The sequence below is a fragment of the Oncorhynchus masou genome, chromosome 29 (assembly GCF_036934945.1).
Source record: "Oncorhynchus masou masou isolate Uvic2021 chromosome 29, UVic_Omas_1.1, whole genome shotgun sequence".
NCBI lineage: Eukaryota > Metazoa > Chordata > Actinopteri > Salmoniformes > Salmonidae > Oncorhynchus > Oncorhynchus masou.
Genome location: NC_088240.1, coordinates 54,375,439 through 54,402,864, shown reverse-complemented (window position 1 = coordinate 54,402,864; position 27,426 = coordinate 54,375,439). Strand labels below are relative to the sequence as shown.

At 44.0% G+C, this 27,426-nt stretch overlaps 1 long non-coding RNA gene across 1 annotated transcript; it reads right to left on the bottom strand.

The window, feature by feature from the left end:
* Positions 1 to 409: 409 nt before the first annotated feature.
* On the bottom strand, positions 410 to 27,426 carry LOC135520019 (uncharacterized). Its single transcript, XR_010452335.1, has 2 exons — positions 24,468 to 27,426; positions 410 to 2,146 (listed from the first exon to the last, which is right to left on the bottom strand). It is a non-coding gene; the product is annotated as an uncharacterized LOC135520019 (long non-coding RNA).

Sequence of the window (27,426 nt, the reverse complement as noted above, 5' to 3'; positions counted from 1 at the left end):
GCATCATCATCAGGCCTTGTGAATGAGCCAATAAGCATGATTCTTGTGAGGGCATGCAGCCCCAGGGCCCAGCCCTGAGGACCTCTATTCTGCTCAACACTGCTCCTAATGTGACGGCACAAGTGTGAAAGCAGCACTGGATGGCAAATGAATGGCACTGTGACCAACAGCTCCACCCTAGCTGTGTGGTGACTGACCACAAGCCATATGCTTATGGCCTCATTAACAAGCCGCAAAGCATTTCTTTGATCGAACAATATTCCTAATAAAATTCAGCATTTTTATGCCGTGACAATTATCATACGACATTTTGAGTACAATTGTGTTTGTATGCGTGTGTTTGCAGACGCATGTGTGTGGTTGTGTGACAGAAAGAATATGTGTGTGAGGGAGAGGCAGCGAAGGGAGCTCTTTATAGCACAAGCACACAAGAGCTTGGGATTTATTGTAATGTAGTTGATAGTGACAGCCAACCCCACATTCCATGTAACAGTCATCCACAGCCATCCCCCATTGGTAATTAAGAAACTATTTAACACATGGCTTGACCTAGGAACACAGAAAAAAATATGTAACATATAGCTCTTCCTTTTCTTTTTTCAACAAACATAATTGTTCACGGATACTCTCATATTTCAAATATTTGGAAAGAAAAGATGTTCCATGAAAATCACTCAGCACTCGACTCAATAAGACCAGGCGCACTCGCCCTCCGCCTTTCCTTTCCTCCATTTTGTTTCTTTTGCTTTCACTCTGTCCATCTCTTTTTGGTCTTAGCCTGAATGATACAGACGCAAGGAAAGAAAAAGAAAGATAATCAATGGGGTTAAACATGAACTTTTCACAACCCCCAAATTAACCAACATAATAAACAACCTTAACAGTCTTTTTCAGCATAAATCTTATCAAATTTGATTTGTCACATGCGCCGAATACAATAGATGTAGACCTTACAGTGAAATGCTTACTTACAAGCCCTCAACCAACAATGCAGCTTTACGAAAAATACCTAAAAACACAAGAAATAAAAGTAACAAATAATTAAAGAGCAGCAGTAAAGTAACAAAAGCGAGGCTATATACAGGGGGTACCGGTACATAGTCAATGTGCCTCAAGGAAAAAGCTTAGCATTAAAACATAAAAATGGAGTGAATAATGGGATCTCAGACAAATCCAATTTCTCGGAAAACATGAAAATCAAATATATTCCATTGAAGTTACATTGCAATAAAAAATGCTGCATTGTTATATGTAGGAACTAAACAATGTATTTCCATACAGGCAAACGCAAGCACACACACACACACAAGCATACACACATGCACACACACACACACACACACACACATACAAATTTGTTTGGCTCAGATCATTAATCCTTCTCTGTGTTTTCTGTAAGGACCAACGCTGGAGTAGAGAAGTAGGTACGAGGAGTCAAACATTTTATCGGAACAAGACAGGAACAGCATCAGCACACGGGTATACAAGGACATATGACAATCAATGCTGAAGCAGGGAACAGAGTGGGGGAACAGACAGATATAGGGGAGGTAATGACAGGGGTGATTGAGTCCAGGTGAGTCCAATAATTGCTGATGCGCGTGATGTGGAAAGGCAGGTGTACGTAATGATGGTGGCAGGAGTGTGTAATGGTGGGGAGCCTGGCGCCCTCGAGCGCCAGGGAGGAGAGCGGGAGCAGGCGTGACAGTACCCCCCCTCTAGGGGCGCCACCTGGCGTCCCACCTGGGCAAGCCTGACGGGCCGGCCGAGGCAAAGGCGCTGAACAAGCCGGCTGGGCGTGAAATCCCGATGAACCGGCAGAGGCGTGAGAGCCTGACGATCTGGCTGAGGTATGAAGGCCTGTCAATCCCGCTGAGGCATGGGAGCCCGATGATCTGGCAGAGGCGGAGCAGCCTGACGAACCGGCTGGGCATAAAAACCTGACGATCCGAACTGAGGCCTGACGTGGGAGGGGCGCTTTCCGAGCCAACCGGGGAAAGAAACCTCTCAAGCCAGCTAGGGCGTGACAGCCCGACGAGCTGGCTCAGGCACCCCCTGTTCCAACGGTGGTGGCACCCCGGACCTGACCTCACCATCAACCAGAACGCCAGCAGTCCCCGATGCTTCGCTTGGTGGCTTCAGCATTCTGTACATTTAATCATAACAACACAGGAACAGCATCAGCACACAGGTAAAAAAAAGAACATATGACAATCAATGCTGAAGCGGGGAACAGAGCGGGGGAACAGACAAATATATGGGAGGTAATGACAGAGGTGATTCAAGTATTCAGTATGTCTTCAAGAATCTTGAAATGGGGACCCTTTTACTGCAACATGGAGTTATAAGCCATCAAACACACTCTGTCCACTTGCGACAACTAGCCACAGTGCGGGGTTGGGTGTCACACAGTATGGGCAGTGCTTGACATGTTGCGTGCTGATACTGTTCACATTTTGGTGCAGGAGCTCCACAAGACCTTTGAGCTAATATTCTACAAGAGGAACATAATATTTGTACTGGAACTCATCTCAGGTGAGCTCCTGGCCAAGTCAACCACTGAGTATGGGATTGGTTGTTTGAAAGTAGCTTATTCATTATGTAACAGGAAATGAAACAATATTGTACAAAGAGACTAAGAAATTGCCACGGCTTTCTTTGATCGAACAATATTCCTAATAAAATTCAGCATTTTTATACTGTGAGAATATCAAATTACATTTTGAGTATATTTGTGTGTGCATGTGTAGGTGTGTGACAAAAATAATATGTGTGTGAGAGAGAGGCAACGAAGGGAGCTGATAGTGACAATCAACCCAACATTCCATGTAACAACCAACTACGAATTAAGTTGGTCTGTCCCTGGATGGGAGACCAGATGCTGCTGGAAGTGGTGTTGGAGGGCCAGTAGGAGGCAGACTTTCCTCTGGTATAAAAAAAATATCCCAATGCCCCAGGGCAGTGATTGGGGACACTGCCCTGTGTAGGGTGCCGTCTTTCAGATGGGACGTTAAACGGGACGTTAAACGACTCTCTGAGGTCATTGAAGATCCCATGGCACTTATTGTAAGAGTAGGGGTGTTAACCCCGGTGTCCTGGTTAAATTCCCAAGCTGTCCATCATACCATCACGGTCACCTAATCATCCCCAACTTACAATTGGCTCATTCATCCCCCTCCTCTCCCCTGTAACTATTCCCCAGGTCGTTGCTGCAAATGAGAATGCGTTCTCAGTCAACTTACCTGGTAAAATAAGATACTAGCTACCATGTGGCTTGACCTAGGAACTCATAAATAAACTCAGCAAAAAAGAGAAACGTCCCTTTTTCAGGACCCTGTCTTTCAAAGATAATTCGTAAAAATCCAAATAACTTCACAGATCTTCATTGTAAAGGGTTTAAACACTGTTTCCCATGCTTGTTCAATGAACCATAAACAACTAATGAACACGCACCTGTGGAACAGTCGTTAAGACACTAACAGCTTACATACGGTAGGCAATTAGGACGCTAAAAGTTAGGACGCTATAAAGAGGCCTTTCTACTGACTCTAAAAAACACCAAAAGAAAGATGCCCAGGGTCCCTGCTCATCTGCGTGAACATGCCTTAGGCATGTTGCAAGGAGGCATGAGGACTGCAGATGTGGCCAGGGCAATAAATTGCAATGTCCGTACTGTGAGACGCCTAAGACAGTGCTACAGGACGGACAGCTGATTGTCCTTGTAGTGGCAGACCACGTGTAACAACACCTGCACAGGATCGGTACATCCGAACATCACATCTGCTGGACAGGTACAGGATGGCAACAACAACTGCCAGAGTTACACCAGGAACGCACAATCCCTCCATCAGTGCTCAGACTGTTCGCAATAGGCTGAGAGAGGCTACACTGAGGGCTTGTAGGCCTGTTGTAAGGCAGGTCCTCACCAAACATCACCGGCAACAGCGTCGCCTATGGGCAAAACCCACTGTTGCTGGACCAGACAGGACTGGCAAAAAGTACTCTTCTCTGACGAGTCACAGTTTTGTCTCACCAGGGGTGATGGTCGGATTCGCATTTATCGTCGAAGGGATGAGCGTTGCACCGAGGCCTGTACTCTGGAGAAGGATCAATTTGGAGGTGGAGGGTCCATCATGGTCTGGGACCTGTTGGATCAGAAGGTGAAGGCCAGGGCCATTCTCCCCAGAAGTGTTCGGGAACTTGCAGGTACCTTGGTGGAAGAGTGGGGTAACATCTCACAGTAACAACTGGCAAATCTGGTGCAGTCCATGAGGAGGAGATACTTAATGCAGCTGGTGGCCACACCAGATACTGACTGTTACTTTTGATTTTGACCCCCTCCCTTTCTTTGTTCAGGGACACATTATTCCATTTCTGTTAGTCACTCGTCTGTGGAACTTGTTCAGTTTATGTCTCAGTTGTTAAATCTTGTTATGTTCAGACAAATATTGACACATGTTAAGTTGAGGTGAACAATATAGCTCTTCCTTTCTTCTCTTCAACAAACATAGTTGTTCATGGATACTCTCATAATTCAAACTTTGACAAAGAAAATATGTTGTTTCTTCTTTTACTTTTACCTATGAAAAACACAAATTCCCCTCACCTCAATATTTTGTCATTCTGGCATGAATTGACGAGGCGGATGAGTTCCTTCAAAGAATTCACACATTTGAAACAGGGTTGGGCGGTAACCAGATTTTCATTCCACCGTACTGTTTCTGTACCATAACGGCGTGTATTACTGGAAGTGCCCACAAGGCGCGCTTTTTCTTTAAAAAAAAAAACTATTTATGCAACTTGGATCTTGATCCAGTAGAGGATTGATTGTCTTGATGTAATCAAGAAGCTTGATCTTGCCACCTAGTTGGTGGGTGATTTGTGGCTTGATCTTGCCACCTAGTTGGTGGGTGATTCTGTCACGATCGTCGTATGAAGCGGACCAAAGCGCAGCGTGGTATGAATGCATTCCTTTTATTGAACGATGAAAAACACAACGTAAACTGAACAAGCTAACAAAACAACAAACAAACGTGACTGCTAATGAAACATAGTGCTAACATGCAATTAGACATAGCCAATCACCCACAAACAAACCGTGAAACCCAGGCTACCGAAGTATGATTCTCAATCAGAGGCAACTAATGACACCTGCCTCTGATTGAGAACCATACTAGGCCGAAACATAGAAATCCCAAAATCATAGAAAAACAAACAGACTGCCCACCCCAACTCACACCTTGACCATACTAAGTAACGACAAAACAAAGGAAATAAAGGTCAGAACATTACAGTCAGGTTTGCTGGATGTCCTTTGGGAGGTGGACCATTCTTGATACACACAGGGAACTGTTGAGTGTGAAAAACCCAGCAGCGGTGCAGTTCTTGACACAAACCGGTGCACCTACCACCATACCCTGCTCAAAGGCACTTCAATCTTTTGTCTTGCCCATTCACCCTCTGAACGGCACACACCTGCCTCCTCCCCTTCATCTACACTGATTGAAGTGGATTTAACAAGTGACATCAATAACGGATCATAGCTTTCACCTGGAATCATAGCTTTCACCTGTTCAGTTTATTTCATTGAAAGAGCAGGTGTTCTTAATGTTTTGTACACTCAGAGGTAATTAGCACTGTGACAACCAACTCATGAGACAACCAGCCCCTGGTCTCCCCTATCCATACAGCCGTATGTTTTTCTGTCGGAAAGTTGTATGTTTTTCTATTGGAAAGAAACAAATAGAGGAGTGTGAGAGAATTGAAAAGAGACTTGCTATGCAGACGACACACAATTAATCTTCTCCTTTCCCCCTTCTGATGACCAGGTGGCGAATCGCATCTCTGCATGTCTGGCAGACATATCAGTGTGGATGACGGATCACCACCTCAAGCTGAACCTCGGCAAGACGGAGCTGCTCTTCCTCCCGGGGAAGGACTGCCCGTTCCATGATCTCGCCATCACGGTTGACAACTCCATTGTGTCCTCCTCCCAGAGCGCTAAGAACCTTGGCGTGATCCTGGACAACACCCTGTCGTTCTCAACTAACATCAAGGCGGTGGCCCGTTCCTGTAGGTTCATGCTCTACAACATCCGCAGAGTACCACCCTGCCTCACACAGGAAGCGGCGCAGGTCCTAATCTAGGCACTTGTCATCTCCCGTCTGGATTACTGCAACTCGCTGTTGGCTGGGCTCCCTGCCTGTGCCATTAAACCCCTACAACTCATCCAGAACGCCGCAGCCCGTCTGGTGTTCAACCTTCCCAAGTTCTCTCACGTCACCCCGCTCCTCCGCTCTCTCCACTGGCTTCCAGTTGAAGCTCGCATCCGCTACAAGACCATGGTGCTTGCCTACGGAGCTGTGAGGGGAGCGGCACCGCAGTACCTCCAGGCTCTGATCAGGCCCTACACCCAAACAAGGGCACTGCGTTCATCCACCTCTGGCCTGCTCGCCTCCCTACCACTGAGGAAGTACAGTTCCCGCTCAGCCCAGTCAAAACTGTTCGCTGCTCTGGCCCCCCAATGGTGGAACAAACTCCCTCACGACGCCAGGACAGCGGAGTCAATCACCACCTTCCGGAGACACCTGAAACCCCACCTCTTTAAGGAATACCTAGGATAGGATAAAGTAATCCTTCTCACCCCCCCTTAAATGATTTAGATGCACTATTGTAAAGTGGCTGTTCCACTGGATGTCATAAGGTGAATTCACCAATTTGTAAGTCGCTCTGGATAAGAGCGTCTGCCAAATGACTTAAATGTAAATGTAATGCTTAAATGTAAGGGGCTCTTGTCTTGAAAAGTGTTGCACATTACCTGAATGCATGACCACAACAAACATATTCCCTCCTTGCTTTGGATTGTGCATTAGCCTTGCAGCGATTCTACTAAACACCGAGCAGGAGAGGAGAGGAGTCACTCTGTCCTTTGTTACTTCCTTTGTTCTTCCTTATTAGGAAAACAACATGTCGCTTTGCTCCGTGCTATGCAATGTTCTGAACTAACAATGCTTCAATGCCATTTGAGCATTTCCCCAGACACATTTTAAGCCTAAAAAGGATGTTCTGTGGAGATTCTCCATTGATAATGCTTCCAGGCCCAAAACCAGGCTTAATAATAATTTTTTCCCTCTTGCCTGGCACTCATACCACACAGTGAATGAGTAGACGTTGACACATTGGTTGATGTGCACGTGAGTGACAGTACATTCATCCAGGTTGGTACCGTGTTAGCAAGACAGCTACAGTATGCAAGCCCCACAAAAACAATGGATTCGATTCAATCCCGGATCAAGCCACTGACATCAACAATGCTATCTGTGTCAGTGTTTTTGTAGTCCACCGGGCCCAAATCATGTCTGTAACTACACCAGAGTGCATCCCAACCAAATCCATCTCAACCACTTGAAGCCATTCATTCCAACCTCTTTCCCAGGAAATAAGTCAACAACAGGATACAGATCCACGGAGGAGAGGGATAACCAAAGGGATAGAAGATCCACAATCTTAGGGCTCCCTATCCTCTGCTCAATATCAGGACATGACTGGTGAATGACAAGCCCAGACATCATTGTATCACTGTACACTACACTCTCCCTCGTTCCATCCAACTACAACAGTTACACACAATGCTACAGGACAAGCCCCTGAGGGTACTCCCCTGAACCGTAGAAAATAAAATCTGCCTCCCATCCAATGAAGCCCACAGCTGCACAACACATACAGTGTGTTCAACATTAAGCAACGGTTGTGGATATTTACCTGTATTCCCCTTTGGAAAAACACCATCATTTCACAGTAATATTTGCGAGAAAAGTAAAACTCATTCTAAAGCAATTACTCTTAACTTTGTTACTGCTGAAACTTTTTGGGGGAACCGAGTGTCAATGTGACTGTATGGGTGGCAATTGGTCTCTTACTCAGTCTCCTCATGCAGGTGTCAAGAGAGACGAGTTTCCAAGTAAATGAAGTCAAATTATTGCTCTTGACTTTCCCCAGGAGTGTGTGGGACTGGGACAGAGAACAGTCCTTTATGCCTGCAGTAATTACAGTTTTTATGTAGACGGGAGAGGAGTTAGAAAATGCCAAGGGACATTTAGATTAATGATGCTATCCTGTATTCCAGTATTATGACACACCAGCTGACAGATGAAAAAAACAACTTGTTTTCTTTCAGGGCCATACTCTTACACTTTCACTGTACCAGAGTGGTGCACACCAGTGGTTCCCAACCTTTTTTGGTTTTACCAACGTAATTTCTGCTCTACCACTGAAGTACACCCTCATGTGCATTTTATCAGTAACTCTATGGACTCATGATTATTTTCAAGTACCCCCTGTGGATAGGCTAAGTACACCCAGGGGTCCTAGTATGCCTGGTTGGGAACCACTGGTCTGCACCATATGTACACACACACACAGGCATACACACAGGCAAACACATACTCAAACACACGTGTGCGCACACACACCAAATCCCTTCCCAACAGTCCACTAGCCTTGTGGCCTCTTTACCCATGGTACCATGGAGCAGGCCACACTGCCAAGGCGTGTGGTGTGGAGAGTGGTGAGTGGTGCTGTAGTTGCCTGGTGGGCCAGTGTTTGATTATGAAGTCATCAGTTTAAGTAAACTCCAGATGGCCAAGCAGAAAGTAAAACACTGCCATCTGCTTAGATTCAAATGCTAAACTTCTCTCCTTTTTTTCTCAGCTGGCAAGGCTGGAGGTAGAGTACTCTGAGCATTAATGCTATTAGTGAAATGTTTCAGGAGAGCCAGCCAAGCAAAATGTATTACACTGCAAATGCCTTAGCCTACCATCAGGATCGCTGCCGGTTAACTAAGCCAGAAGGCAATGGGACACATTGTATTTCACAGTAAAGTGATTATTGTTTGTACAATGAACACTACACTTCTAGGAACTTACATATTTTTGCTGCTTTCATAACACTAGGAGAAGTGCAACTGAGCGTTAGCATGTGAAGCAACCTTCCCTCAACAGAATAAGACAAAATTGTACAGCATTATACATAGCTATCCATTCAGGGATGGTAGAGTTGCCGAAGTACTTTTGTGAGGTCCCTTACATAGAAACATGAGAACTAAACATCAGTTCAGCTGTGTGTCCGAGAATCCCAATCTCCTCCACCACAACAGTGTTGTAATTACAGTTTTTCTTTGATTGCTTCAGCAAGATTTTCAAAACAGAGCCTGTGTTTTCAAAACACTACACACAATTAGCACAACCACACACCCAATTAGCAAAACACTACAGATCCTTTACAAAATTAAACACTCTTAATTAATTAAAAACTATACACTTATTTTTAAAAACCACACTTTGTTAACATATGAAACACACACGTTTCACATTAATATACTCTGTTTGCACGAGTTGCACTCTGCTGTGATAAACCTAAAAAACTTTTAGCACTTCTACTTCCCTATGATTAGAGTAGGCTACTAATCAACAAAGTACAAATATAATGTAAATTCACCAAACACTACACAAGACCAATGTTGCAGACTGGAGACACTCATTTATTTCTCAACACGTCCAAAATGTTGACAAGGAGATTCATAATACTGTAACCAAACGTCACTTTACGTATTGTAAGTTAAAAAAATATATATAAAAAAATAACTAGACATTGTCTCTTCTCCTAGCTGGATCTGGCCAGAGAATTTCATCAACATCGCAGGCAATGTTGTCATTAGCAAGACACCTTGGAAAGAAACTTCTTGAATGACGAATCAATCCTTGCATTGTTGCTACCTCCATCTGGTCACAGGCCTCCTCCATGGCTTGGGTGAGGGGTACCTCAGCCTGGAGACGGAGATCATATACCTTCCACCGCCATGCCGAGAAAAAGTAATGGAAAGTATGGTGGAAGATATAGGACGGTGAAATGTGGATGTTGCTGAAACCAGTTCTGAACCAGAACCAGAGCAGAGCGTTGGAAAGACACATTGTCCCAGACAACAATGTATTGCATATTATCAATTTGATTTGCTGCTGTTATGTTGTGCAATTGGTTCAAGAATGTAAGTATGAGTGCTGTGTTGTAAGGGCCCATATGGGCATGGCGGTGGAGGTGTCACACCTTGATCCGGTGTGATCTGAGTGGGCATTCTATGTTGTGTCTAGTTTGTCTGTTTCTGTGTTTGGCCTGATATGGTTCTCAATCAGAGGCAGGTGTTAGTCATTGTCTCTGATTGGGAACCATATTTAGGTAGCCTGTTTGGTGTTGGGTTTTGTGGGTGATTGTCCTTATTGTCCTTATGTCCGGCGTGTGCCAGTTTGCACCAGTATTAGGCTGTTTCGGTTTTCTTGTTACGTTTGTTGTTTTGTAGTTGATTCGTGTTTACTTTTGTTTCATTAAACATGGATTGTAATAGCCACGCCGCATTTTGGTCTGACTCTCTTTCACCTATAGAAAACCGTGACAGGAGGACCCCATTCTGTGTAATGGCTGAACAGAGTGTTATATTACCCCCACGTTGCCCTGGGACATTGACTATAGCCCTGTGGCCAATGATGTTTCTTCCCCTCCTTCGTGTTCTCGTCAGGTTGAACCCAGCCTCATCTACGTAAATGAACTCATGCTGGATCTCCTCTCCATCCATAAAACTCTCTGAAAAACAGTGTCAGGCAAAATTGTGTAGTTCAGTGTAGATCTAGTATACATATTACAGTACAGTAAAAGATGAGACAGTATGCAAGATCACACTGCTAAAGTGAATACAAACCTCTGCATAATCTTGCCGCAGTCGTTTCACCCTTTCGGAATTGCGCTCGAAAGGCATGAAGCAAATAAATAAGCTTCATTTGAATAGGTTTTTTTTAGGATGCGTACCAGTGTTGATGTTGAGACCTGATGGATATCGTTGTAAATGGCGTGGTTATTGACAATGTTAGCTTGGAGCTGCTTGAGTGTTATGGCATTGTTGGCACAAAAAAAAGATGTTTACTATCTCTGTCACGTTCTGACCTTTATTTCCTTTGTTTTGTATTCATTATTTAGTATAGTCAGGGCGTGAGTTGGGGTGGGCAGTCTATGTTGATTTTCTATGATTTGGGGATTTCTATGTTTCGGCCTAGTATGGTTCTCAATCAGAGGCAGGTGTCATTAGTTGTCTCTGATTGAGAATCATACTTAGGTAGCCTGGGTTGCACTGTTTGTTTGTGGGTGATTGTCTATGTTAGTGGCTTGTGTCAGCACAGGTCTCATTTGTAGCATCACGGTCATTATTTGTTTATTGTTTTGTATTCAGTGTTTTCTTTTATTCAATACTCATCATGAACACATACCACGCCACAGGGTAGGGGTGGCAGGGTAGCCTAGTGGTTAGAGTGTTGGACTAGTAACTGGAAGGTTGCGAGTTCAAACCCCCGAGCTGACAAGGTACAAATCTGCCATTCTGCCCCTGAACAGGCAGTTAACCCACTGTTCCTAGGCCGTCATTGAAAATAAGAATTTGTTCTTAACTGACTTGCCTGGTTAAATAAAGGGGGAAAAAAAAAGTTTTGGTCCTCCGATCCTTCTCACCTCTCCTCTTCAGAAGAAGATGAGGACGACCGTGACAATCTTCATCTCTTGCTGTTCTGTGAACATAGGTCTTCCCCCTTGTCGTCCCTGACCCTCAATCCTATGTAGAAAAAACCCCAGTATACAATAGTACAGTAATTTCACAGGAAAAGGTAATAGAAGTGCTGATAGTGCATAGAATACAGTACTGTAAGCAGTTACTGAAACCGTGAAGATGTTTTTGATATGATGATATTTTTACAATACCTATTTTCCAGTCGAAATGTTCTTATCACACTTGCCACTGTATATCGACTTAGATTTGGCTGTCCAGCCTCTCTCAGTGTCAGGCCGTGGTTGACAACATGGTCAACCAGTGTTGCGCTGATCTCATTTGTCAGATTCGGTCCTCTTTGAGCACCTTCTTGTCTTCCTCCTCCTCGTCCTCATCCTCCTCGTTCTCCTCCTCCTCGTCTTACTCTTTCTCCGACATTGTGCTTGAAGACCGATGAACTCACCTGCTGCTTTTCATAGTGCTTATACACCTGATTGGTGTGTCTACAATTAAGCAAACGAGTGTTTGCACACCTGATGACTGTGTTGAACCAATTGGTTGGACAGTGTGGTAATTTGACAGTCAGTGCTTTGGTATTGAGGGGATGTGACTTCATGATAGATTTTTGTGTGTAATGTATGTTAAGTGTGTTTAGTGTTTTGCAAATCACTGTGTGTAGAGGTTTGCAACAAGTGTGAGGTTGACAATGTGCTTATAGTTGTGCAAATATGGGCTGATGTTTTGCTTCTTGAGTGTAAGGTTTTGCTAATAGTGTACTACTTTTAATTTTAGTGTGTAAGCAATCCAAAAACAACTGTACGCCCACAGCTGGCAGTTCCCATTACGCCATCCTTCCAGCCATTCAGGCAGGCAGGTCTGCACTATGGCACAGTCCCCTCGCCTCACCATGCAGCACCTGTACATTGTAAAGCAGACAGTGTTTGGGGAACATGGGCCCACCATCTAAATTTAACAGTTGGATACATTTTTTGCTGTTTTTGTCGTGTGTGAAACGCTTTGGGATAACACCCGCTCTCTCACCCAGCCTCGTGTACACTCATTTTCACATTCCGTCGCTGATTGTCTAAAGGCCTCAGCTGAGCTGTCCAGGTGGGGAAAATGTCCACACGTGGTTTTAGGTTCAATATATTTCACACCATACTTTTAAAGTAGAGAACCTGGCGTGCTGGAGTCTAGGCATGTAGTGTGGCGGCAGTGGGACAGAGCTGATGCCCACAACACATTACAGCACAGTACAGCACAGCACACCACAGCATAGCACACCACACCACACCACACCACAGTACAGAACACCAGCACAACAAAATACAACACAGCACAGTGTAGCACAGCACAACATAGGCATCCCTAGGCTCCTTCTCCTCTGGCTATGATCAACTGTCTCACCACAGACAAACACTTACCAGATAACTAGACAGTCAACACAGGCACAGCTATTTGGTAGATTAAATCAGTTCATGTTTTGAGCAATGCCTTATTGATGCCATATTCCATTGAGGCAAGTCCTTGGGCTCAAGAAACAAAAAGCAGGAAATTACTGTAAACCATTTTGGATGGTTGGCAAATTAAAAAGATTGTAATAGGAAGTATCATATGACGCTGTGCAAACACTCTGAAGGAGATGGTCATATTATGCAAATGATCCCAAATTGTTGCCTATTACTGTAAAACAAAATGATAAATATATTCTTGAGTTGGGAACAGGATTAAAGGGTGGAAATGAAAATGTTACAGACCGAAACAGGCAGAAGGCAAGTTTAATGTTCAAAGTGGCTCTGTCAAACATTTAAAAAATGACAATGTTTTTTGTTCCTCTGTCTCTCTATTTATGTAAATATTCTGTGATAAATACATCATTGTGAGGTACCAGTGCAGGGCTCTCTTTAACAAATCAGAGCCACCTCACAGACAAAAGCAGTAGATTTTTCAAATCCAGATCTTATATTTTTCCTCCTAGCCCCACTATTCATGTATCGCACGCACACATGCTCTCACACACACACGCGCACACAGACACACACACTGACACACACGGTCTTGTGCAACTAACCTTCTGGGGACACACAATTCAGTCCCCTTCAAAATCCTATTTTCCCTAACATCTAACCCTAAAACTAACCCTAACCCGTACCTTAATCTTAACGTTAACCTTAACCTTAACCCTAACCTTAATTCGAAAACCTAACCTTAACCCTAAACCTAAACCTAGATCCGAACCCTAACCCTAGAACTAACCTTAGCTCCTAACCCTAAACCTAATTTTAACCCTGACACTAATTCTAACCTTAACCCTAAACCCCCTAGAATTAGCATTTGACCTTATGAGGAATAACAAAATGTCAACAGTTTGTTTAGTATTCTTGTGGGGACTTCTGGTCCACACGCGCAAACACACACACACACACACACACACACACACACACACACACACACACACACACACACATGCACACATACACTGTGAAGATGGCGCCAGAGGGGATGGCTGCCGTCTTATCGGCTCTTAACCAACAATGCTATATTGTTTGTTTTTTTGCGTTGTTCGTAACTTGTTTTGTACATAATGTTGCTGCAACCATCTCTTATGACCGAAAAGAGCTTCTGGACATCAGAACTGCGATTATTCACCTCAGATTAGACAAAGAGTTTTTCTTAAATGAGTCGGATGGGAGGGAGATACGAAAGACACCCGGCAAGGCCCAGATCCCCAGCATTCACTGGAGAAGGAAACAGAGATTTCGCAGAAAAAGATCAGGGTGCCTTGTGAGGATCAGGAGACGAGTGCCTAATCTGCTTTTGCCTTCCGTCTTGTTAGCTAACGTTCAATCACTGGAAAATAAATGAGAATACCTGAAAGCACGTATATCCTACCAACGGGACATAAAAAATTGTAATATCTTATGTTTCACCGAGTCATGGCTGAACAAATACATTAAGAACATACAGCTGGCGGGTTATACACTGTATCGGCAGCATAGAGCAGCAGCCTCTGGTAAGACAGATGGTGCACGATATCTAAGGAAGGTTTTTCTCGCCTGAGGTAGAGTATCTCATGATAAGCTGTAGACCACACAATCTACCTAGAGAGTTTTCATCTGTATTTTTCGTAGATATTTACATACCACCACAGACCGATGCTGACACTAAAACCGGAATCAAGGAGCTGTATACGGCCATAAGCAAACAGGGAAACGCTCATCCAGCGGTGCCGCTCCTTGTGGCCGGGGATTTTAATGCAGGGAAACTTAAATCTGTTTTACCTCATTTCAATCAGCAACTTAAACATGCAACCAGAGGGAGAAATTGTTTTAGACCACCTTTACTCCACATACAGAAATGTGTATATAGCTCTCCCTCACCCTCCATTTGGCAAATATTAAAGCAGGAACCACCAGTGACTTGGTCTATAAAAAAGTGGTCAGAATATGGAATATGTTCCGAGATTCTTCCAATGGCATTGAGGAGTACACCACATCAGTCACTGGCTTTATCAATAAGTGCATCGAGGACGTAGTCCCCACAGTGACTGTAAGTACATACCCCAACCAGAAGCCATGGATTACAGGCAACATTAGCACTGAGTGAAAGGGTACAATTTACGCTTTCAAGGAGCGGGACTCTAACCCGGAAGCTTATAAGATATCCACTATGCCCTCAGATGAACCATCAAACAGGCAAAGTGTCAATACAGGATAAAGATCAAATCGTACTACACCGGCTCCGACGCTCGTCGGATGTGGCAGGGTTTGCAAACTATTACAGACTATAACGTGAAGCAAATCCTAGAGCTGCCCAGTGACACGAGCCTACCAGACAAGCTAAATAACTTCTATGCTCGCTTCGAGGCAAGAAACACTGAAACATGCAAGAGAGCATCAGCTGTTCAGGATGACTGTGTGATCACGCTCTCCGCAGCCGATAAGCAGGTCAACATTCACAAGGCCGCAGTGCCAGACGGATTACCAGGATGTGTACTCTGAGCATGCGAACTGGCAAGTGTCTTCACTGATATTTTCAACCTCTCCCTGTCTGAATGCAACACCAACATGTTTCAAGCAGACCACCATAGTCCCTGTGCCCAAGAACACTAAGGTAACCTGCCTAAATTACTACTGACCCATAGCACACACATCTGTATCCATCAAATGCTTTGAAAGGCTGGTCATGGTTCACATCAACACCATTATCCCAGAAACCCTAGACTCACCCCAATTTGCATACCGCACCAACAGATCCACAGATGATGCAATCGCTATTGCACTCTAAACTGCCCTTTCACACCTGGACAAAAGGAACACCTATGTGAAAATGCTGTTCATTGACTACAAATCAGCATTCTACACCATAGTGCCATCAAATCTCATTACTAAGCTAAGAACCCTGGGACTAAACACCTCCCTCTGCAACTAGATCCTGTACTTCCTGACGGGACACCCCCAGGAGGTAAGGGTGTGTAACAACACATCCACCACGCCGATCCTCAGCACGGGGCCCCTCAGGGGTGCGTGCTCAGTCCCATCCTGTCCTCCATGTTCAATCTTGACTGCATGGCTAGGCACGACTCCAATACCATCATTAAGTTTGATGATGACACAACAGTGGAAGGCCTAATCACCGACAACGATGAGACAGCCTATAGGGTCCAGAGACCTGACCGTATGGTGCAAGGACAACAACCTCTCCCTCAATGTGATCAAGACACAGGAGATCATTGTCGACTACAAGAAAAAAAGGACTGAACACGCCCCCATTCTCATTGATGGGGCTGTAGTGGAGCAGGTCGAGAGCTTCAAGTTCCTTGGCGTCCACATCACCAACAAGCTAAGATGGTCCAAACCTATACCCCCTGAGTATCATAACTCAGGTAAGACCCAAGTGCAGACTGTGTCAAAGTAACAATGTTTATTGCGGCAAACAGAGGTGGGCTGGTTCAGGGTCAGGATGGGCAAGTGTCAAAAAACAGGAGGGCAAGAAAAAGAGAGGCTGACAGGAAGAATAAGACAAGAGCTGACTGGACTAAACAATGGCAAGCTTGACAAACAAGACGATCTGGCACAGACAGACAGGAAACACAGGTATAAATACACAGGGGATAACGGGGAAGAAGGGTGGCACCTGGAGGGGGGAGGAGACAATCACGAGGACAGGTGAAACAGATCAGGGTGTGACACTCAGGAGACTGAAAAGATTTGGCATGGGTCCTCAGATCCTAAAAAGGTTTTACAGCTGTACCATCGAGAGCATCCTGACGGGTTGCATCACTGCCTGGTATGGCAACTGCTCGGTCTCCGACCGCAAGGCACTACAGAGGGTAGTGCGTACGGCGCAGTACATCACAGGGTCCAAGCTTCCTGCCATCCAGGGCCTCTATACCAGGTGTCAGAGGAAGATTCCACCCATAGAGTGTTCTCTCTGCTACCGCACGGCAAGCAGTGCCGGAGTGCCACGTCTAGGTCCAAGAGATTTCTGCCGCCTTCTACTTCTACAGCTTCTACCCTCAAGCCATAAGACTCCTAAACAGCTAATCAAATGGCTACCCAGACTATTACATTGCCCCCCCCCCCGTATTCTACACTGCTGCTACTCTCTGTTATCATCTATCTACCGACATGTACATATTACCTCAATTACTTCGACACCGGTGCCCCCGCACATTGACCCTGTACCGGTACCCCCTGTATATAGCCCCACTATTGCTATTTACTACTGATGTTTAATTATTTGTTATTATTATCTCTTACTTTTTTGGGAGGGGGTATTTTCTTAAAACTGCATTGTTGGTTAAGGGCTTGTAAGTATGCCTTTCACTGTGAAGTCTACACCTGTGTATTCGGCGCATGTGACAAATCTAATTTGATTTGATACACAGTCACATTGCAGATTGTCGTATGGTTTGTCCCTTTGTCTTTGCTGAAAAGTGTGTGCAGGGCTCACTCACCGAATTTAGAAAGCCAGACTGATGGAAAGTGTGAGGTGTTGCGAGTGCCTTTGAGTCATGTCTCTGAAAAGAATTGGACCGAAACACCACAGTCCGAGCACACCTGCTGCACCTTCACAGTGAGGAGAATGGTGTGTGTGTGTCTGTGTTGTGTGTGTGTATATGTGCATGTAGGTGTTTGTGAAAGAGTTTCAGTCCCCTTCTCTCCCTCCCGCTCTCTCACTGCTGTGTCAAAATGCAACACGTTCCAGCTGACTGCAATTAAACGGTAAACTGGAAATACTTACCATCTATTTAGTTGCACATAAATTGGTCAAAATATTTTCCAGGGAGGGGTTCATTACCTCACCCTCCAGCCAGTGAATATTAATTTATCTAACTGGGATTTACCCATTAAACCCACTCTGTTTTTTTCCTTCGTCTCTCTCTCCCTTCACTTGTGTTTCAGGGCAGCAACACTAACCTCATCTGGAAAAACAGCTAAACTCTCACAAATCGCAAGCTTCACAATCAATCAGCCATGGAGCAGTGAGCAGGAGGCTGTGCTAACTCAAGACAGGCTGCAAAAGAGAGCAAATAATTCTGAAGAGCACAATTTCATACGTTTTTTTTTCCCCATTAACTTTATTTGCCTCTGTTAAACATCATAAATCGTGTGGATGTGAGATAGAGTGGAGAGCCACCGAGAGAGATTTATTCCCCCTGTCTTTTCTAATCCAATATCCCTCCCCCTTCCCTCTCCCCCCGGCCGATCCCAACCCCATTCCCAGTCCCATTCCCAACACGGCTTGGCTAGGACGAACTCTGTGGAGTCTCCACTGTGAGGGGAACAGCAGACACAGGGTGACCGGAGCAGAAAGAGGAATGCAGTGTGTTGCGCCACATCCCAGCTGGACAGACAGTGGTGCTTGCGGTGTCCTCCACCTCCAGCAAAGAGGATGAAAGAACGCAAACTCGTTTAAGACGGCAGAGGAACGCGTGGAATTAAGAAGAGGGAAGCTCTCCAACTGAGGCGTGCGTGCATGGGACGATGACCTCAGTTCACTGCAGAGGGGGGAAAAAACACAGAACTTCAAAAAACGTCCTCGACACACACCTGTTATCAATTATGATCCTGCAAAATTAGAGAGTTACTAACAATACCCCTGACTGTAATAATTCACAACTCTCAAAAAAGCACCACTAGAGTAAGAGACTTTTCAACACAAGATCTGAACTGTCCTTGGGAGAGTGGTTTACTGTGGACCTGTTATGTTGTCTCAACCAACTAACTCCCAGCTTAACGCCTAGTCAGTAAGCATAGGCCTCTCTGGCCTTGCTCTGTGTCTGTATTGAAGCCTTCCTCAAACAAAGGGTCAAATGGACATCTAATTGAGTTCAATCATATTCTCATGTCTTTTCTCTGTGATAACATTTTGCTGGAATATTGGCCATGAAGGTGCTTTGGTGGACAAAACCCCCCAATCTAATGAAGAGAGTATATATTAGCATGGTATTAATTTAAACACACATAGTTAACATATTCCTAAACAAACACAATGCATAATGATATAAGAATAAGGCTTAAATTAACTCAACTCTATTTGATGACAATATGCAGTGATTCTAAACCACACTTTTAAGCTAAGCCTTATTTCAGCTGTTTGTTTAGCTGCTTGTATTTAACATCTGATATTACAAAATGGAAGGTTAAGTACATCATGAATTTAACAAACGATGTGACTAATCGTGATTTCCCAATATCTTACAACTGAGACCTGACGTGAACCTGAGCAGGAAATTCACCAAGAACTCTTACTGAACTCTGAGAAATATTTCAAGGTGAAGGTGAAGTAAGTTTTCTGTAATGCAACACAAAACACAACGAAGTAGCACACCTTGAAGATGGCCCAATAAGGTGACCTTGTGATAAGAATCACAATAAAAAAATAAAAAATAATCTTCATTATCTTTTTTTTGTAGTTGTACAATCTGTTCTTGTCTTCAGAAACACTTACACACGTTCACATTCTTGTCACACAAACTATAGAGTAGCACCTCACTCTCAGAACAAAACTCGTCTTTGTGGCAAAATCAGAAACACAACAGCCCGCAAAGATATGAGACGCACATTCTGCAAAATGTCTGTACACATTCAAAAACAATTCCAGGACTCCCTCACTCCTGTCTGCAAAGTGGGGCCCTATGTGTCTGAGCAGTGTGAAGCCTTAACTGATAATACTATCACGACTTATCACCACAGCAAGACAGGCGAGAATCACCCTAGTCTTCAGAGGAGATTTCACACCATTGGACACTTCCCACATGGGGAGGGGGATTGCAAAATGAAACCCCTATCCAAACAATCTCAGTGCCAGAGAATATCCCAGAGAATAAACTCTCCCTGAAAGAAAATAAATGGAGTCTCCAGTTTGGGTTGAATGTGCTCAATAAGCAGTGGTTTTAGCACTAAGCTTGATTAGAGTAGAAATGGGAACTAGGAACCAAGAAGGACATGGTTACTTCATTGTAAATTCGGTATCTCATGTTGATTCACTACACAACACAGCACAGCTAAACTGTGTCATTTTCAGTGATCAAAACTCTTGAAAATGTAAATGGTCCCTAGTAACAGACTTCAAGTTGTGAGTTTAGTACTCAACTTCATGGACTATTCAAATATTTAGGAGATATATTCTTGTGTATTGTTTTTGTTTTTTGGAACTTCTGATATACGTATTTGAAAGAAAGTGATGAGATATGCTGGTGCAGTGTGTTATATAAAGGATAGCTGTGGGTTTTAAATTATGCAAAGAGAGTCAGGTTGCTCCAACGGCTCGCCTGGAGGGCTGGCGGGGTGAGGTCTGTGACTGTGGTGGACCCAGTTAGCAGGAGGCCCAATCTGTCTCCCAAACTTCAGCACTGGCATGCACCTCATTAAGCTAACAGCTTGCAATCTGCAGAGGCAGGGGAAATGGACTGTTGTGTAATGATGAATCCTGTCGGGCACCATATGTCCTGAAGGTAACACTACCTCCTTTACTGTAGCTCATCAGACTGGCTAGAGAGAGAGGGGGAAGGGAGGGAGAGTGGGGGAAGGGAGTTTCACATTGAGAGTTAGGCACTTTGATCACCTTTAAAAAGTGTCTGGGTAATTCTACCTTATAACATAGGCTAATGTTAAATAGATAACCATAGCCATGGTAGAGGCAGATCCACAAAATGGAGTGTCGCAGAGTCACAGTCACTGTGGGGGTTTTAAGGTGAAAGACCTAATTACTGTCTAGTTGACACAACCACCGCCACGTTACTATTTGAGGAAAGCTGTCCAAATCTCACTGATCAGACCATTCTTTGACAACAACTGCACTTCACTGGCCAAAGTCGTGTACAAACTGCACTGATATATTTGTTATTGTACTAATTTACAAACAATACTCAGGCCACTTCATATATAACCATTCACTTGGGTAATTCCACTGCTCCGATTCTGTCCTGAGTCCCTCATGTCAATGGCTTTTGCCCCAGTGTGCAATGTACACCATTTGAGCACCAAGAAAATAAACCTCATAAAAACTGGGACCTGTGCCAAAAAGTACTCATGTAGTTCATTTAAAGACCATGCAAATAACATTATGTGTTTCTTACTGTACATGTTTCTTAAAACTGCTGAGGTTATCCCCTAATTCTCTCTACACACAGATCCAGAGAGATAAACACACAGACACACACACACACACACACACACAGACAGGCACACACACACACAGTGGTAAAGTCCACAATGCATTATCCTCAACATTTTAAACCTTGTATGTTCATGTGCCTTCAACCTTACATCAACAACAGACTATGATATTTGGTCACCCATCTGATTAACTCCCAAATGTTCAGATCGACAATGACAATCACTTTAGAGTTTTTTACAATCACTTTGGCACTAATTGTAACCTTGATGTCATTTTTCATTACTCAAGACAAAAAAACTCACAATTGATGATCAAAATGCAAATTTTTCAAATCTCTAACACTTTTTCAAATTGCTTGGATACAATACACATAAAGCTAAGATCATTTGTTCATTGAACTAAAATCATCTGTTCAAAATGACATAACTTAACATCAAAGTATTACCATTTCAAAATGCAATTCACACATTACATCTGAGATGACTGTCTATTCATTTCATTACAATTTTTGTAAATAACAGCTGGTGCACGATATCTAAGGAAGTCTCGAGCTACTGCTCGCCTGAGGTAGAGTATCTCATGATAAGTTGTAGACCACACTATCTACCTAGAGAGTTTTCATCTGTATTTTTCATAGATGGTTACATACCACCACAGTCAGAGGCTGGCACTAAGACAGCATTGAATGAGCTGTATTCCGCCATAAGCAAACAAGAAAACGCTCACCCAGAGGCGGCGCTCCCAGTAGCCGGGGACTATAACGCAGGGAAACTTAAATCCGTTTTACCAAATTTCTATCACCATGTTAAATGTGCAACCAGAGGAAATAAAACTATGGTCCACCTTTACTACACACACAGAGACACATACAAAGCTCTCCCTCACCCTCCATTTGGCAAATCTGAGCATAATTCTGTCCTCCTGATTCCTGCTTACAAACAAAATTAAAGCAGGAAGCACCGGTGGCTAGATCAATAAATAAGTGGTCAGAGGAAGCAGATGCTAATCTACAGGACTGTTTTGTCTGCACAGACTGGAATACGTTCCCGAGATTCCTCAGATGGCATTGAAGAGGACACCACATCAGTCATTGGCATCATCAATAAGTGCATCGATGATGTCATCCCCACAGTGACCAAACATACATACCCCAACATGAAGCCATGGATTACAGGCAACATCCGCCCTGAGCTAAAGGGTAGAGCTGCCGCTTTCAAGGAGCGGGACTATAAACAGGAAGCTTATAAGAAATACCGCTATGCCCTCCGACGAATCATCAAACAGGCAAAGCATCAATACAGGACTTAGATCGAATCGTACTACACCGGCCCTCAAAGCTCATCAATAAGCTAAGGACCCTGGGACTAAACACCTCCCTCTGCAACTGGATCCTGAACTTCCTGACGGGCCGCCCCCAGGTGGTAAGGGTAGGTAACAACACATCCGCCACGCTGATCCTCTCAGGGGTGTGTGCTCAGTCCCCTCCTGTACTCCCTGTTCACTCATGACTGCACGGCCAGGCACGACTCCAACACCATCATTAAGTTTGACGATGACACAACAGTGGTAGGCCTGATCACCAACAACAACGAGACAGCCTATAGGGAGGGGGTCAGAGACCTGGCCGTGTGGTGCCAGGACAACAACCTCTCCCTCAACGTGATCAAGACAAAGGAGATGATTGTGGACTACAGGAAAAAGAGGACAGTGCACGCCTCCATTAACATCGACGGGGCTGCAGTGAACCAGGTTGAGAGCTTCAAGTTCCTTGGTGTCCACATCACCAACAAACTAAGATGGTCCAAGCACACCAAGGCAGTCATGGAGAGTGCACGGCAAAACCTTTTCCCCCTCAAGAGACTGAAAAGATTTGGCATGGGTCCTCAGATCCTCAAAAAAAAGTTCTACAGCTGCACCATCGAGAGCATCCTGACTGGTTGCATCACTACCTGGTATGTCAACTGCTAAGTGTCCGACCACAAGACACAACAGAGGGTTGTTCGAACGGCCTAGTACATCACTGGGGCCAAGCTCCATACCATCAAGGACCTCTATGCCAGGCGGTGTCAGAGGAAGGCCCTAAAAATTGTCAAAGACTCCAGCCACCCTAGTCATAGACTGTTCTCTCTGCTATCGCATGTCAAGCAGTACCGGAGTGCCAAGTCTAGGTCCAAGAGGCTTCTAAACAGCTTCTACCCTCAAGCCATACGACTCCTGAACACCTAATCAAATGGCTCCCCAGACTGCTTGCATTGCCCCTCCCCCCCTCGCCCTCTTTTACGCTGCCACTCCTCTCTGTTGTTATTATCTCTGCATAGTCACTTTAATAACTCTAACTACATGTACATATTACCTCAACTAACCGGTGCCCCTGCACATTGACTCTGTACCACTACCCCCCTGTATATAGTCTCGCTATTGTTATTTTACTGCTGCTCTTTATTTACTAATTACTTTTATTTCTTATTATTATCCATATTTGTTAGTTGTATTTTTTTGTATTTCTTTTTATAGTGTTTATAAAAAATAAAAAACTGCTTTGTTGGTTCGGGGCTCGTAAGTAAGCATTTCACTGTAAAGTCTACACCTGCTGTATTCGGCACGTGTGACTAATACAATTTGATTTGATAGTTTTATGGAAACTGACGAACAATATTCCATGTTTAGATCATGAAAGTTTCAGTATAACGAGATCCATTGACACCAATTATCGTGGAACATGACCTAATTGGACTAATTGGACTACATTATCTATGGATGTATCATTGCCTTTCAAATCAAATTAAATCAAATCAAATTTTATTGGTCACCTACACATGGTCAGCAGATGGCAATGCAAATGTAGCGAAATGCTTGTACTTCTAGTTCTGACAGTTCAGTAATAACTAACAAGTAATCTAACAATTTCACAACAACTACCTTATACACACAAGTGTGAAGGGATGAATATGAATGTACATATAAATATATGGATGAGCGATGGCCGTGCGGCAAAGGCAAGATGCAGTAGATGATATAGAGTAAAGTATATACATATGAGATGACATTTAAGGTTTGTAAACATTATATAAAGTGCCATTGTTTAAAGTGACTAGCGATACATTTATTACATCCAATTATTAAAGTGGCTTGAGTCTGTATGTTCGCAGCAGCCGCTCTGTCAATGTTAGTAATGGCTGTTTAACAGTCTGATGGCTGTTAAAGAGATAGAAGCTGTTTTTCAGTCTCTCGGTCCCAGCTTTGATGCACATGTACTGACCTCGCCTTCTAGATGATAGCGGAGTGAACAGGCAGTGTCTTGGGTGGTTGTTGTCCTTGATCTTTTTGGCCTTCCTGTGACATCGGGTGATGTAGGTGTCCTGGAGGGCAGATAGTTCGACCCCGGTGAGGTACCCTCTGGAGAGCCTTACGGTTGTGGGCGGAGCAGTTGCCGTACCAGGCAGCGATACAGCCCGACAGGATGCTCTCGATTTGTCATCTGTAAAAGGTTGTGAGTGTTTCCGGTGACAAGCCAAATTTCTTCAGCCTCCTGAGGTTGAATAGGCACTGTTGCGCCTTCTTCACCACGCTGTCTGTGTGGGTGGACCATTTCAGTTTGTCCGTGATGTGTACACCAAGGAACTTAAAAATTTCCACCTTCTCCACTACTGTCCCGTCAATATGGATAGGGGAGTGCTCCCTCTACTGTTTCCAGAAGTCCACGATCATCTCCATTGTTTTGTTGACGTTGAGTGTGATGTTATTTTCCTGACACCACACCCCGAGGTACCTTTTATTTATCTAGGCAAGTCAGTTAAGAACACATTCTTATTTTCAATGACTGCCTAGGAACTGTGGGTTAACTGCCTTGTTCAGGGGCAGAATGACAGATTTCCACCTTGTCAGCTCAGGGGTTCCAATCTTCCAACTGCACAGTTAACTAGTCCAACGCTCTAACCATTGCACTCCACGAGTAGCCTGCCTGTAACGCGAATGCAATCGAAGCCAAGGTAAATTGCTAGCTAGCATTAAACTTATCTTATAAAAACCAATAAATCATAATCACTAGTTATAACTACTACTATAACTCCAGTTTAGCAGGCAATATTAACCAGGTGAAATTGTGTCATTTCTCTTGCGTTCATTGCACGCTGAGTCAGGGTATATGCAACAGTTTGGGCTGCCTGGCTCATTGCGAACTAATTTGCCAGAATTTTACGTAATTGTGACATACATTGAAGGTTGTGCAACGTAACAAGAATATTTAGACTTAGGGATGCCACCCGTTAGATAAAATACCGAACGGTTCCGTATTTCACTGAAATAATAAACGTCTTGTTTTCGAAATGATAGTTTCCGGATTCGATCATATTAATGACCAAAGGCTCGTATTTCTGTGTGTTATTATGTTATAATTAAGTCTGATTTGATAGAGCAGTCTGACTGAGCAGCAGCAGGCCCGTAATCAAACAGCACTTTCGTGCGTTTTACCAGCAGCTCTTCACAAGCACAGCGCTGTTTATGACTTCAAGCCCATCAGCCTAATGGCTGGTGTAACCAATGTGAAATGGCTAGCTAGTTAGCTGGGTGTGCGCTAATACTGTTTCAAACGTCACTCGCTTTTAGATTTGGAGTAGTTATTCCCCTTGCACTGCAAGGGACGCGGCTTTTGTGGAGCGATGGGTAACGATGCTTTGAGTGTGGCTGTTGTCGATGTGTTCCTGGTTCGAGCCCAGGTAGAGGCGAGGAGGGGATGTAAGCTATACTGTTACACTGGCAATACTATAGTGCCTATAAGAACATCCAATAGTGAAAGGTATATGAAATACAAATGGTATAGAGAGAAATAGTCCTATAAATAAAATATTAACTACAACCTAAAACCTCTTACCTTGGAATATTGAAGTCCCATGTTAAAAGGAACCACCAACTTTTATATGTTCTCATGTTCTGAGCAAGGAACATAAACGTTAGCTTTTTTACATGGCACATATTTTACATGGCACACATTTTTACATGGCACATATTACTTTCTTCTCCAACACTTTGCTTTTACATTATTTAAACCAAATTGAACATGTTTCATTATTTATTTGAGGCTAAATTGATTTTGATGTTTTATATTAAGTTAAAATAAGTGTTAATTCAGTATTGTTGTAATTGTCATTATTACAAATAATAAAATTGTAAAAAATCGGCAGATTAATCGGTATCAGCTTTTTCTGGTCTTCCAATAATCGGTATCGGTAACGGCATTGAAAAATCATAATCGGGTCGACCTCTAATCACAAGTGGCCGGCGTAGAGTTCTTCTTTTGTAGGCAGTCACCAGCTTGTCTAAATTGTCCACCCCTCCATTTGTGGCATTGTAATCCATTATGAATTATGTTTTTTGATGTTCCTTGCCACAGATTCTCCCATCCCTATGCGGAGTACTCATAACTACTACATTTTTGCCTTTCTTTGGCGTGTAGGACACTAAGAACGTGTCAGCCGTGAACACAAAGTTAGAGAAATTGATAGGCCTGTTCCGTGTATTCAACAGCTGAGGTGGGAGTTCTGGCTTGTTTTTTTGTACTATTCATACCATCGTCAGCTTCCCCTTGAGGAGCTCCTGTCCCAGCTTGTGGCCACGGAGTCCCTGTGTCACGTCCAGGACAACCGGCATCCCTTGGTTATTCTCAGGGGCTCCTCCCTCTGGCTTCCCCGTATACACTTGCAAGTTCCATGCATATGAGGAAGCAGCATCACAGGCAGCCCAGATCTTGATTCCATATTCTGCGGGTTTAGATGGTATGTACTTCCTGAAGGGGCAGTGGCCCCTAAATGACATAAGCTTCTTATCAACACTAACATTGGGCACGGGGTTATAAAACAGGGGATGGCGGCCCACCCACATGTCCCACACTGACCTGATTGCAGCTAGCTTGTCTCTCTGCCGCCAAGCTGGTCTGGTGTCTCTTTAAGGGCACAAGGTGAAATCCAGATGCAGACACGGGAGGCAGATGGTTTGAGTCTTTAATATTTATTCATCAATCAATCCAAAAGGGGTAGGCAAGAGAATGGTTGTAGGCAGGCAAAAGGTCAAAACTATTTCGGAGTCCAGGAGGTACAGAGTGGCAGGCAGGCTCGAGGTCAGGGCAGGCAGAATGGTCAATCCAGAAAACAGGCATGGGTCAAAACCGGGAGGAGTAGCAAAAAGAGAATAGAAGCAGGAGTATGGAAAACACGCTGGTTGAC